Source organism: Mycetomoellerius zeteki, unplaced genomic scaffold, assembly GCF_001594055.1.
Source record: "Mycetomoellerius zeteki isolate Tzet28-1 unplaced genomic scaffold, Tzet1.0 scaffold282, whole genome shotgun sequence".
Taxonomy (NCBI): domain Eukaryota; kingdom Metazoa; phylum Arthropoda; class Insecta; order Hymenoptera; family Formicidae; genus Mycetomoellerius; species Mycetomoellerius zeteki.
Genome location: NW_017257263.1, coordinates 41583 through 52596, shown reverse-complemented (window position 1 = coordinate 52596; position 11014 = coordinate 41583).

Sequence of the window (11014 nt, the reverse complement as noted above, 5' to 3'; positions counted from 1 at the left end):
ATTCCTTTCTCAGTTTCATAAAATTTAATTTCGAATCAAGTTGTGGGCAACCTTAAAAATTCAATATATGGCAATACATATGGAAATTTTGTTCGACATTACATATCAAGACTTAAGCCTTGTAATGCAAAAGTGTATAAATCGCTCGAGAACGATTACACAGGTCAACAAGGTTTTGTTGTTGGGAAGCTGTGGGTCATTTCCGACGTAATTTTCTGCGTAGAATCCGAATCTGAAATCAGAATTGGCCTATCACGTCAGGATTTTGAGATATTTGAGGATATATACTCGAAAAATGCGTTTTTTTGCTATTTTCGAAGTTATGATCATTAGAGTTTTCCACGTCTAGTGAAGAAAGAAAAACCGATATTTGTCAATAAACAAACAACTTATTATTTTTTTTATACACACCTGCAAAATATCCTTTTTTATGCATTCAGGTGCTTCGTTTATCGAGCGAATTTCGAGCATCCTAAAACTTTCAGCGAGAAAGTTGTTCATTCGGATATGAACAAATGTTCTGGAAAGTTTCATTTTCATTGCATTAATAAGTTTAAAACTAATGATTTGTTTAAAGTTGGTAGACGCCTTGCACTCAGAGCCGCAGCGCACAAGACGCGCTGTCCGTTATTCAAGGTCCTAATATATAAACAGTCACAATTGTGACTGTTTGCTGTCTTAACAATGGCCCCGCGTAAGTGTTTAAATGATCCTAACAGTTTTTGTTATATTTGTGGTCGTTTCACGTTTGTTAAGAACAGGAACGAAAAAGACGGGAAAAACGGTTACGCAAGTGGGTTAAAATGCCCGTAACTTGGCGAAAAAAAATCGTAGGTAGTCGATCAATATCTCATTTTGAAGGGTAAGAATATTACTAAATGATGCAAATAGCACAAAAGACCCAAAAAATTGGTTGCGTCCTGTACATAACCTCTAAAGTAGCATAAAAACACATTTTTCAAGTATATATCCCCTAATATCTCAAAATCCTGACGTGATGGGCCAATTCTGGTTTCAGATTCGGATTCTACGCAGAAAATTACTTCGGAAATGACCCACAGCTTCCCGACAACATCCAAGACCCCCTTTTTTGTAGACCTGTGTTATCTTTAGAGTATTGTCAACCCTGTTCAGTGACTTCCGCCTACATAGAAACATTAATATCGATTTTTTTTCTAAATTTACCCGACATTATTCCCGGAGATAATTCGTCAAATACAGTGTTACGTAATATCTTTATGCACGATAAACGATAGTTTACATTTCCAAGATTAAGCGTCGTTGAAAGACAACAGGGAAATAACGAAGCGTTATTTAAAATTTAATTTTTCATACGTTTTAACCTTTAAAAGATGAGGTTCTATTTTAAAAATCTTATAGTTTCTTTTTTTCTTGATTTATTGTTTTTCTTGAAAATTGTCATAATTGATCAATATTCCATTGTATTTTTTGTTTCAAAATATGACACTATTTCAGGCATTTCAGTGCTACTGTAGTGTCCCGTTGTCTTGCAAAAGTTACGGAAATTAAAATAATTCTTTCCGAAAATTTAATCACATCATTTTCAGTTCTATTTTTTAAAACTTTTTTGTGACTTGAATTAATTACGTTTTTTATATTTTTATTCTGTCTCGAGACAGCGCAAAGTTATTGTGCCTCGCTATATCTATAGCCCCCTTCTAAATTCGATTTTTCATACGCAGTATCTTGTCATTAACATTAAAATTGCGTCAGTTAATAACTTGTCGGCCGTGAATGTAATATAATGGGAAAATAGGTATAATTAAGGCGATCGATTGCACGATACCCATGTAAACGAGCTGGGAAATCGATGCAAACTACTGATTAAGTTAGCTATTAGATGATGTAATAAATTCAATGAAATTACATTACATGAAAAAGATCTACGCGTTTGTTGTGGATTGATTGATTCATCTTTTTTTTCTGAAAAGAATATACGACGCAGATGTTTTTCTGTGCGGTGTGTCGAATTTATTACATCATCTCGCGAAGTAATTTAATATTAGTGATTAAAATTCGATATTATTTCTCTCATTATACGGCTCCACGAAGGCGCACAGAAATTGTAATTTGTATCGACTCAGCGGGCCGCATCTCATTCAGCAGTAATCCTTATTTAAAGTGGAGCGGAAAAATTCGCTCATAACAGTCAGTCGGTCAATGACGCGCGAATAGGATTCACTGGTCCGTCTATGACTGTATCCTGTGTAGGAGCGAAGCCATAACATACTCCGGCCGTTCGTGACACGGCAATTTGTATTCTGGTAACTTGAGGATTAGGTCACACTCTCGTGTGTGCAGTCTCGCTTTTTTAATGATTAAACCCCGCTGAAACGCATGTATTTCCTGTCGTACGAGCAATTGACGTCGAAGACGCCCGGGTCTTGACATTCGCCAACAAACGAGGATAATCGTCGAAGCGAATGCCAATTAATTAATCATGTCTAATCTATCGAATTATCGGAAAGAAAATCGACGCAATTCTTTTAAGAGTTATAAAGGGAAAACATGTTAATTTTGCCATGCAATGACGTCAGTGAAAAGTCAGACTATCGAAACCAATTTACGTTACCAATTGAGTAGTCCATTAGCAAAAGTCGTTATCTCCACTTAAATTTTTTTGCAAGAGCAAACTGTATAATTTTTTCACTTAAGCCATTAATAAGAACATTTTTTAAAAAATAAAAAAGATCATTATTTTAGTTAACAAAATATATATAGTATAGCACGAAAAATACAATTTCTTTTTATTAGAATAAAATAAACTTGATTATAATTGTCTTATAATTGTAGAAATAATTTTGCTGATTTTGAAACAAAGGATCATTTTTATTAAATATAACTAGATAGATTCGAATTTTAATTGAGTAGCCGAAATGTAAAAACCGTTGTATAAAAAAAATTTTTTATAATGAGATATTGGGATTCCCTTGGATTCCTTAGTTTCTTGATTACGATTTGAACATTTTAACGTGAAACAATTAATACAAACCCTATAAAATCAAGAAAGAAAACTAAGTCTAATTGCAAAAGAAGTTAAATTCCTATTGAGAGAAAAATGCAAAAGAAATAAAATCTTCAAATTTCTGTTATTGCAAATGCAATTATATCCATCAATCATATTTAAGAAGAAAACAAGAATAAGAATACGACCGATATATTGTATATATGAATATATGATACATGTATATATAAATATATGATACATGTATATATGAATATATCATATAAGTATATGAAGTATGGACTCAAAGCTAGATTGTTGAGATAATGAGTTTCTAAATACATTTATCTCAATCGTGACCTTGCAACACAATTATTTAACTGAAATAATAATCTTTATAAATTAATTTTTGATCATCAATTTGATACTACTGGCACATTTAAAATGTAAAGAACTTATTGCTACAAATATTGCTATATATCATACTGGTCGAGATAGTCAAGACACCCGCCTGGAAAGTAGGGAGGTCCAAAAGTTTGGTAACCTAACCTAACGACACTTTTAACAACGCGTGACTGTTTGTGATTCGCACCTTGATGAACAATAACGAGTTAGTTTCTGTAGAACATAACTGGTTGACGTACATACTTGCACGTCTAATAATTACACAAGTTTCAGGTGACGCGCGTGTAAGATAACGAAAAACTTACGGTTTTAGGAAATTACTCACCGTCGATTCATGATCGTACTAATTAACAAGGCGGGGATGCTTATTGTTTGAGATTCAGCGATCGGCATTGTGTCGCTAACGATACAATTTATTTCTTAAGAATCGTCTTACGAACTCGATCGAGTTTCTTCCTCGTGATCAGATCACAGGGGTAGATTTGTGATATCCTTTTCAGATTCGAATTCCAAGAATACGAAATTCAACTCACGAAAATAAAGAAATTCATCAATTCGGTGAGTCTGCGAATTTTACTCGAAATTTTTTTTCTAGCGCATGAAGTTTATAGCCAAGTTTGATGCTCCACCGACTTGGCCGTGAACTTCATGCGCTAGACGCATGAAGTTTACATATCAATGTCTCATTGAACGTACTGAACAATCCGGCGTTTCATTCGTAGTCACAATTCGAGCCCGATAACTTATGCCTGGCAGCTGATAAACCGATAATGCGGCAAGGGCAACATTATCAATGGCAATTTTACGATGCCCTATGCCCGTTTGTTTACACGTTATTAGCGAGTTTATACGCTCGTTTTACAACTTCAAGCGACAATAATGCACCGTCATTAAAGTTATTTGGATAATGTTCTTCCCCTTTTGATCTTAATAATGCGAAAGATGCTAATTTTATAAATACACATTAAAGTTAAAGTATTTGAGTTCAAAACAATGTTTTATTTTCTTCGTGTTTTGTAAACAAGCTTTAACTTTAATTCAGCCTAAACAAGCGATAGCTTATTGGAGTTAATTTGCAGTTGATCTAATATTCTAATCGGTTTCACAAATATATAAATTTCGCTGAAGATTCTTCTTGTCTTTAATTATTTGTAATACAAAAACTTTTCTTTACATTTTTTGTATCACGTAATTTTTAAACTTCTATTTGAGATAAATAGATTAATTAAAGCTTTTAAAGAAAAAAGTAACAAGACTCTGCCATTGAAAATACAATTTACAAATTCGCTGAAGTATTCAGTACGCAATGGTTAATATTTATTATATACTTCAGTTAAGCAATAAGATCCTCAGTGAAAATAAAAGTAAACTTAATTCTACGCTCTCGGATGAAGGTACGTAAATAAATTGCTAATCTTAATCTTTCACATGAATACATAATCAAATAAAGATATTGAAACAATGAGACAAATGGATAGTTTGATTGAGATATAACGATGCAAACTGAGATTATTAATTCTCGATTACAACAACGAATTATTTGGACCTAAAGCGAAAATCGTAGACAATTGTATAATCTGTATATTTGGTACTATGGGTACATTAGATGCTATTAGCGCTACTTGTGCTAATATTCTATCTTTCTTTAATGTCTAATAAACGATGAAGACAGAATGATACCAATCTACCAATAGCGTCTCCCCGAATACACGCTAGGTTTTAAATTGTGGATAAAGAAACGTTGAAACTTTCTTTATCAATTATCGTAAGGTGGAATTCCCTCAAATAGGAGCTTTACTTAGGTATAGTTTTCGTAGCTGACATTATTAGATATCAAAAGAACAATGATAACACAATCCTCTGTGAGAATTTTGTTATTTTTAACTTTCATGTATATCAAAATATAAATCAATTCATTTCTATAGTTAGTTTCAAAATAAACAGTGTCCATATTAACGTAGGCACTTAGTAAATAAGATAAACTTAAAAAACACACCAAGTGAAGAGAAAGTCAAAATGACGTATTTTGACGTCAAAATAATGATTTTTGGATATCAAAATTGACTGTTCATTGACTTTAAGGATTAAAATAACGTCATCTTGACGTCAATTTGATTTTTTGTTGACTTTCGTGTGTTCCTTGGGTAATTGTAAGTCAAATTTAATATAAAAACAATTTCTGTAGACTCGAAATTCTTAAAATAAAAATAATAATAACACAATCCGTAAAGGCCATACGAGTCACGGGCTGATGAAGGTGCCAACGATTAATTTCAATCTTAATTAATCATTAATGTGTAGAATCCTCTTTATTGAACGTTTCGACTCACTTTGGAGTCCTCCTCAGCAATACATATGTGTAATTACGTGTGAAAACACGTTACGTTATCTGGAGATGTGAGATTGAAATTAAATGTATATAATGAAGATTAGTTTTAATGGTTGTTAATATAAACTTACAAAGCTCATGAAACATGTTGAATGTTCCGTTTGAGGTGAGTTACTTTAAAAAATTTGTTGGTTTTCTTTTGATATGTCAATTTAATTTTGATATTTTAATCAGGATCCACTACAGTCGGGAACCTGTAAGTGACTCATGTTGACGGAATACTTAACATATTAATTACACATATGTATTGCTGAGGAGGACTCCAAAGTGAGTCGAAACGTTCAATAAAGAGGATTCTACACATTAATGATTAATTAAGATTGAAATTAATCGTTGGCACCTTCATCAGCCCGTGACTCGTATGGCCTTTACGGATTGTGTTATTATTATTCAAATTTAATATGTTTTAATATGTTTTAATTTAATACATTTTCTTGAATTAAATTGTTTAACTCTATTGTTTCAGTTACATTAAAATGATATATTGAATAGGAGCAGTGACGACCTATAGAAATAATTAAAAGTAACTCAAATTACATGTAATTTAACATTATGGGCATAATTTAATAGTCTAGTAAAGTCTAGTTGAAAACAGCTACAATTAATATATTATGAATTACGATTTGATTTTAAAACTATTATAGAAAGAAGAAACTTATCCAATACAAAAAAGCTAAGAGCGTAAGAGCAGAAGTTTTCAGTAATAAAGTAAAAATTTACGGTCGTATTAGAAGAGTCAAACAATAAAATCACAAAAGGTCAATTAGAAATCAATTAGAAATCAAAGATAAAGTAAGGAATGTGATGCCAGATTCAGATGTGTTAAAAAAAAATAAACGTTCAAATAGTGTAAAGATTATTTACAGTAACACCTATAAAAAACATTAAAATAGTAATAAATAAATCACAATATAAGGAAGGAACATAAAGAACCAATGTTAGTTGTTATTGCGATCAATTTTTATGAGAGAAATTCTTATCATATAAAATAATAATAAAATAAACGCTTCGACCTGAAATGAAATAACATTAGTTATTTTTAAGATGTCTAAATGGAATTTTAAATGTTAGGATGTCTTCATTGAAACGCCAAAGTAGCGTCTAATAATTAGCGTTATTATACAAAATATAGTTAAACATACGTTCATTATGCAATAGCATGTTATTTTGTATGTTGCAATGAATGTCAAAATTTTTTTACTCGCCGCTGTGTATGACTTGAATAATGTCGAATGTGTTATTCTCGCCGTTGTTATTTTTTACAATTTCCCTGAATTCATCCAGCTGTATGATAGTGTTCTGAGAGATCCTGGTTTTTTATTAGTCGTTATTTTGTCTTACATAAGATACATCACAATCCTTCTATAGAATTTTATATACAATATTTTTTTAACAATAATAATTGAAAAATCGACTGATATATAACCGATATCTTTCATTGAGTTGAAGAACATCCTGTGCACCTTAATCGATGTTTCAAGCTTTGTTAAGTTCAGTGGGATTTGTTTTAGAAGACGTGACTTTTTAACACGAGCTCGAGGTTTTTTGCAAGTGCCCTATAAACACAAAATATTCCTAGAATATTATATAAATATTATAAAAAAAATTTTAAATAATATAATTCGAGAAATAGTATTATATTTCGAGAATATTATATAACATTTTTTAATATTATGGGAATTTTCTATAGATATTATAGGTTCACTTTACATAATACTCTTGATATTATGCCTAAAATATCTTTGAAATATTATTAAAATATTTATTAACATTATATAATTATTTTTATATAAGTGCAATTTGAATTCACAATAAGTAACGAAAAGGTCTTATCGGTCTACGCCGCATCTTACAATTAGTGTTTGAATTACGTTTCGGTGTGTGTTGTGATTTTATATATATATATATATTCAGTTCTACAACTGTCCGCCAAAATCAAGTTCAGTTATTTTCTTCAAACGTAATCTTGAACTAAACTAGAGTAACAGTTTTACAAATTAAAGTAAATGTTATATAATACTTATTAGATGTTATAATACTTTTTAATGTTCATACAACATTACAGTGAATAATGTTACTTTTAATAATCATATAATAGTATCAGGAGTGGATATATAACATCCATTAGTATTTCAGGAATATTATTTAACATTATATAATTTTAATAAAATATTATTAAAACGTTACATTTAATATTCTAAGAATATGCCTAAAATATTACTTAATATTAAATAATATTATGCGCTTGTAGGGTGTAGGTCTTTACATATACCCGCATATATTAAAAGTAATATTATCTGTACGCTCACGCATATATATCTTTCGTGGTTCCTTTTAAAGCACCGATTATGTAAGATTCGCTCTTGACTCGGTAAAGGTCGACATTGAAACCGGGCCTGAATGAAGTGTGTAACTGGAACGCATTCAAATACGCGACGATTTTCCCCAGCAATTTCAATAAAACGGCGTATACCCACGTGTAATTTAGTCGTACGCGTAGATTTTGCCGTCCGTTTAGATGGAGATATCAGATTTTACCGACACCTGATCTCTCGTCAGATCTGCATGTCGCCCGCTTCTCATTTGAGAAAACTGGCGTAATAGCATCACACATTTGCAATTATAATTTGTGTTCCGTTCCTTTCATTTGCCTAATTTGATTAATTTGATGTTCATCAGAATATATTAAAGCCAGAACTGCTTACTATTAATACGATGTATATATAGTAGTCTATATTACGTCTATATTATCTCATAAATTGATATTATCGCACAAGCACAGATGTGCGTTTGATAAAACTGCCTTTCTTAGGTATCTATTTTGAGAACTGATAATTAGTGCTTGACATTCCTTTGGAGGCTGATTTAATAGTATAAACAAATAATTTATAAATATACTATAATATATATATATATAATATATTTGATATACACATTACATATGCACGTGCGCATCGATAAAATTTTACACAGAAAGAACGATTTTACTGAAGTATCAAAAAATTTAAATAGATACAAATTTTAAAATAATTTGTTGGACTATCAAAATAATTATGAAGGAAACTCAAACATGATGAGCAATGCTGCAAAACGTTTTGACATTCTAGCAACCAGCTAGATGGCCCAACAAAATTATTTCCAGATTTGCATTTAGTTAAATTTTCAGATACTTCAATAAAATCGCTCTTTGCTTGTAACCAAACAAAAGAAAGATAGATAGACAAAGAAAGAGAGAGAGAGAGAGAGAGAGAGAGAGAGAGGGAAATAATCAAGCGCTTGTGATAATAAAAGGCCTAAAGAAAATCTGCTACAATATTTGCAGTTTGAATAAGCAATGTTATAGATTGCTCAAAGGAGCAATAGTACTCCAATAATAATCTCTTGAGTTAAAAATAACATTTTGTTATTTTTAATTTTCATCTGTATCAATATATCAATCAATCTATTTCTGTAGTTGGTTCCAAAGTAAATAACGTTCATATTGACGTATGCATTTAGTAAATAATAAATTAAATAGTCAAATTCAAAGCATTTTCTTGAGTTAAATTGATTAACTCCATTTTTTGTTAAAACTATTCAATATTGTCTTAAATTAACGCAACATTGAATAAATACAGTGATGACCTATAAAAATATTATTAAAAAAACTCAAATTGGATATAATTTGACATTATGAATTTAACAGTGTAGAGTTAGATGTCGGGTGTATCGTTAGTGTAGTCATTGTAGCAGGTTTATATGATATAATTGACACACTAACTCACTGAGCTCACGGCTGTTCCCAAGTGCCGATGAATCGCGTATGTTTTTTCAATTAAGATTTGTCACGCGAGAAGTTAATTGCTTCAAGTTAGTTATTCATCCTGATTAATTATTCACATATTTCGTGACTAATTGCGGACCGAATTCACTTTGTATTCTGTCCTAATTAGTTACATTTATTTTACTTCAGATTCTTTCATGAAGCGCAATGAAATAATGTGTCAGTGACGTGGTAAATTATATCAACTAAAAAGAGTAAATTAAAATTACGGAGCGATTTTTAAATCTATCAGGTTGAAAAAAATTACGTTAAAGGATATTGAGATTACATCAAGTGTTATATTGCAATTCGAATTCGATTACGTTTGAAAAATCGCGATGATGTATAAAAAGAACAATTTTGTTGAACATATACAAATTTGGCTATACAGAACTAAACATAATTTTGTTGAATTATCAAAATAATTTTGAGATAATATTTTTCGCAATAAATTCTTTAGTGTTTTGAAGATGATCAGTATTAGCATTAGTAATATTAAATTGTTTGTCAATTTAATTTGTGATATTACATTCTCTAGCTTTATTTTTAAGATTGTGTTTTAAGATCAACAAATAATCGATGTGCCATTTGTTTGAACTGGAAATTATAAAAATTCATACAATTGTAAAAATATTATTAGACACAAAGATCAGCCTTGATCGAATATGATACTCTTCATTCATTTGTGCTTAAAATAATTTTGTAGAAACTTCAAGCATGATGAGTAATGCTGCACAGAGTTTTGACATTCTAGCACCTAGTTTGAACGTTTTACATAATTATTTTGATGGTCTAACACAATTATTTTTAGATTTGTATCTAGCTAAAATTTCATTAAGATATTTCAGCAAAATCGTTCTTTTCGCAAAGAGGATCTACCGCGAACAGCGTTATTCATGAAACGTTGGATTTTTTAACCTGCAAAAAGATAATTTCGCTTAAAGGTGTGGAGGCGGATAATTTCGGAGAACTCGTTAAAATTTTATGCCTCTAACTTACGAGATTTCCAACAGCACGTCAAACAATTCAGCGAATCGCATCTGATACTGAACTCTCTCGTTGTATGCGTATTCTTTTATTGTTTCTACGTGCACCACCCACGTATCGTAAACACGTTGGCGCGGACAACAATAAGAGCATTGCCGAGAGAGCATTACGCAAGCGCTACCTTACACTTGCTTCTTCAATTACGGACCCTTATACTGTATAAATGGCTGCGGTGCTACAGTCGGGTACACAAATAATTCACAGGCCTACGAAAGTTTGTTACAAGTATGCGAATAGTCTTTTTTAATGTATTTTTGCTAGCTGAATACAAATCCGTTGTCCAAAGCTATTACGTCACAATTTTGAGAAAAATGCTGTCAAATGAAGTCACATTTTTGGGTTTTTCGACGTCGTTTTTTTATAAAATTGTGACGTAATAGCCAACTTTTATCAACGAATTTGTGTT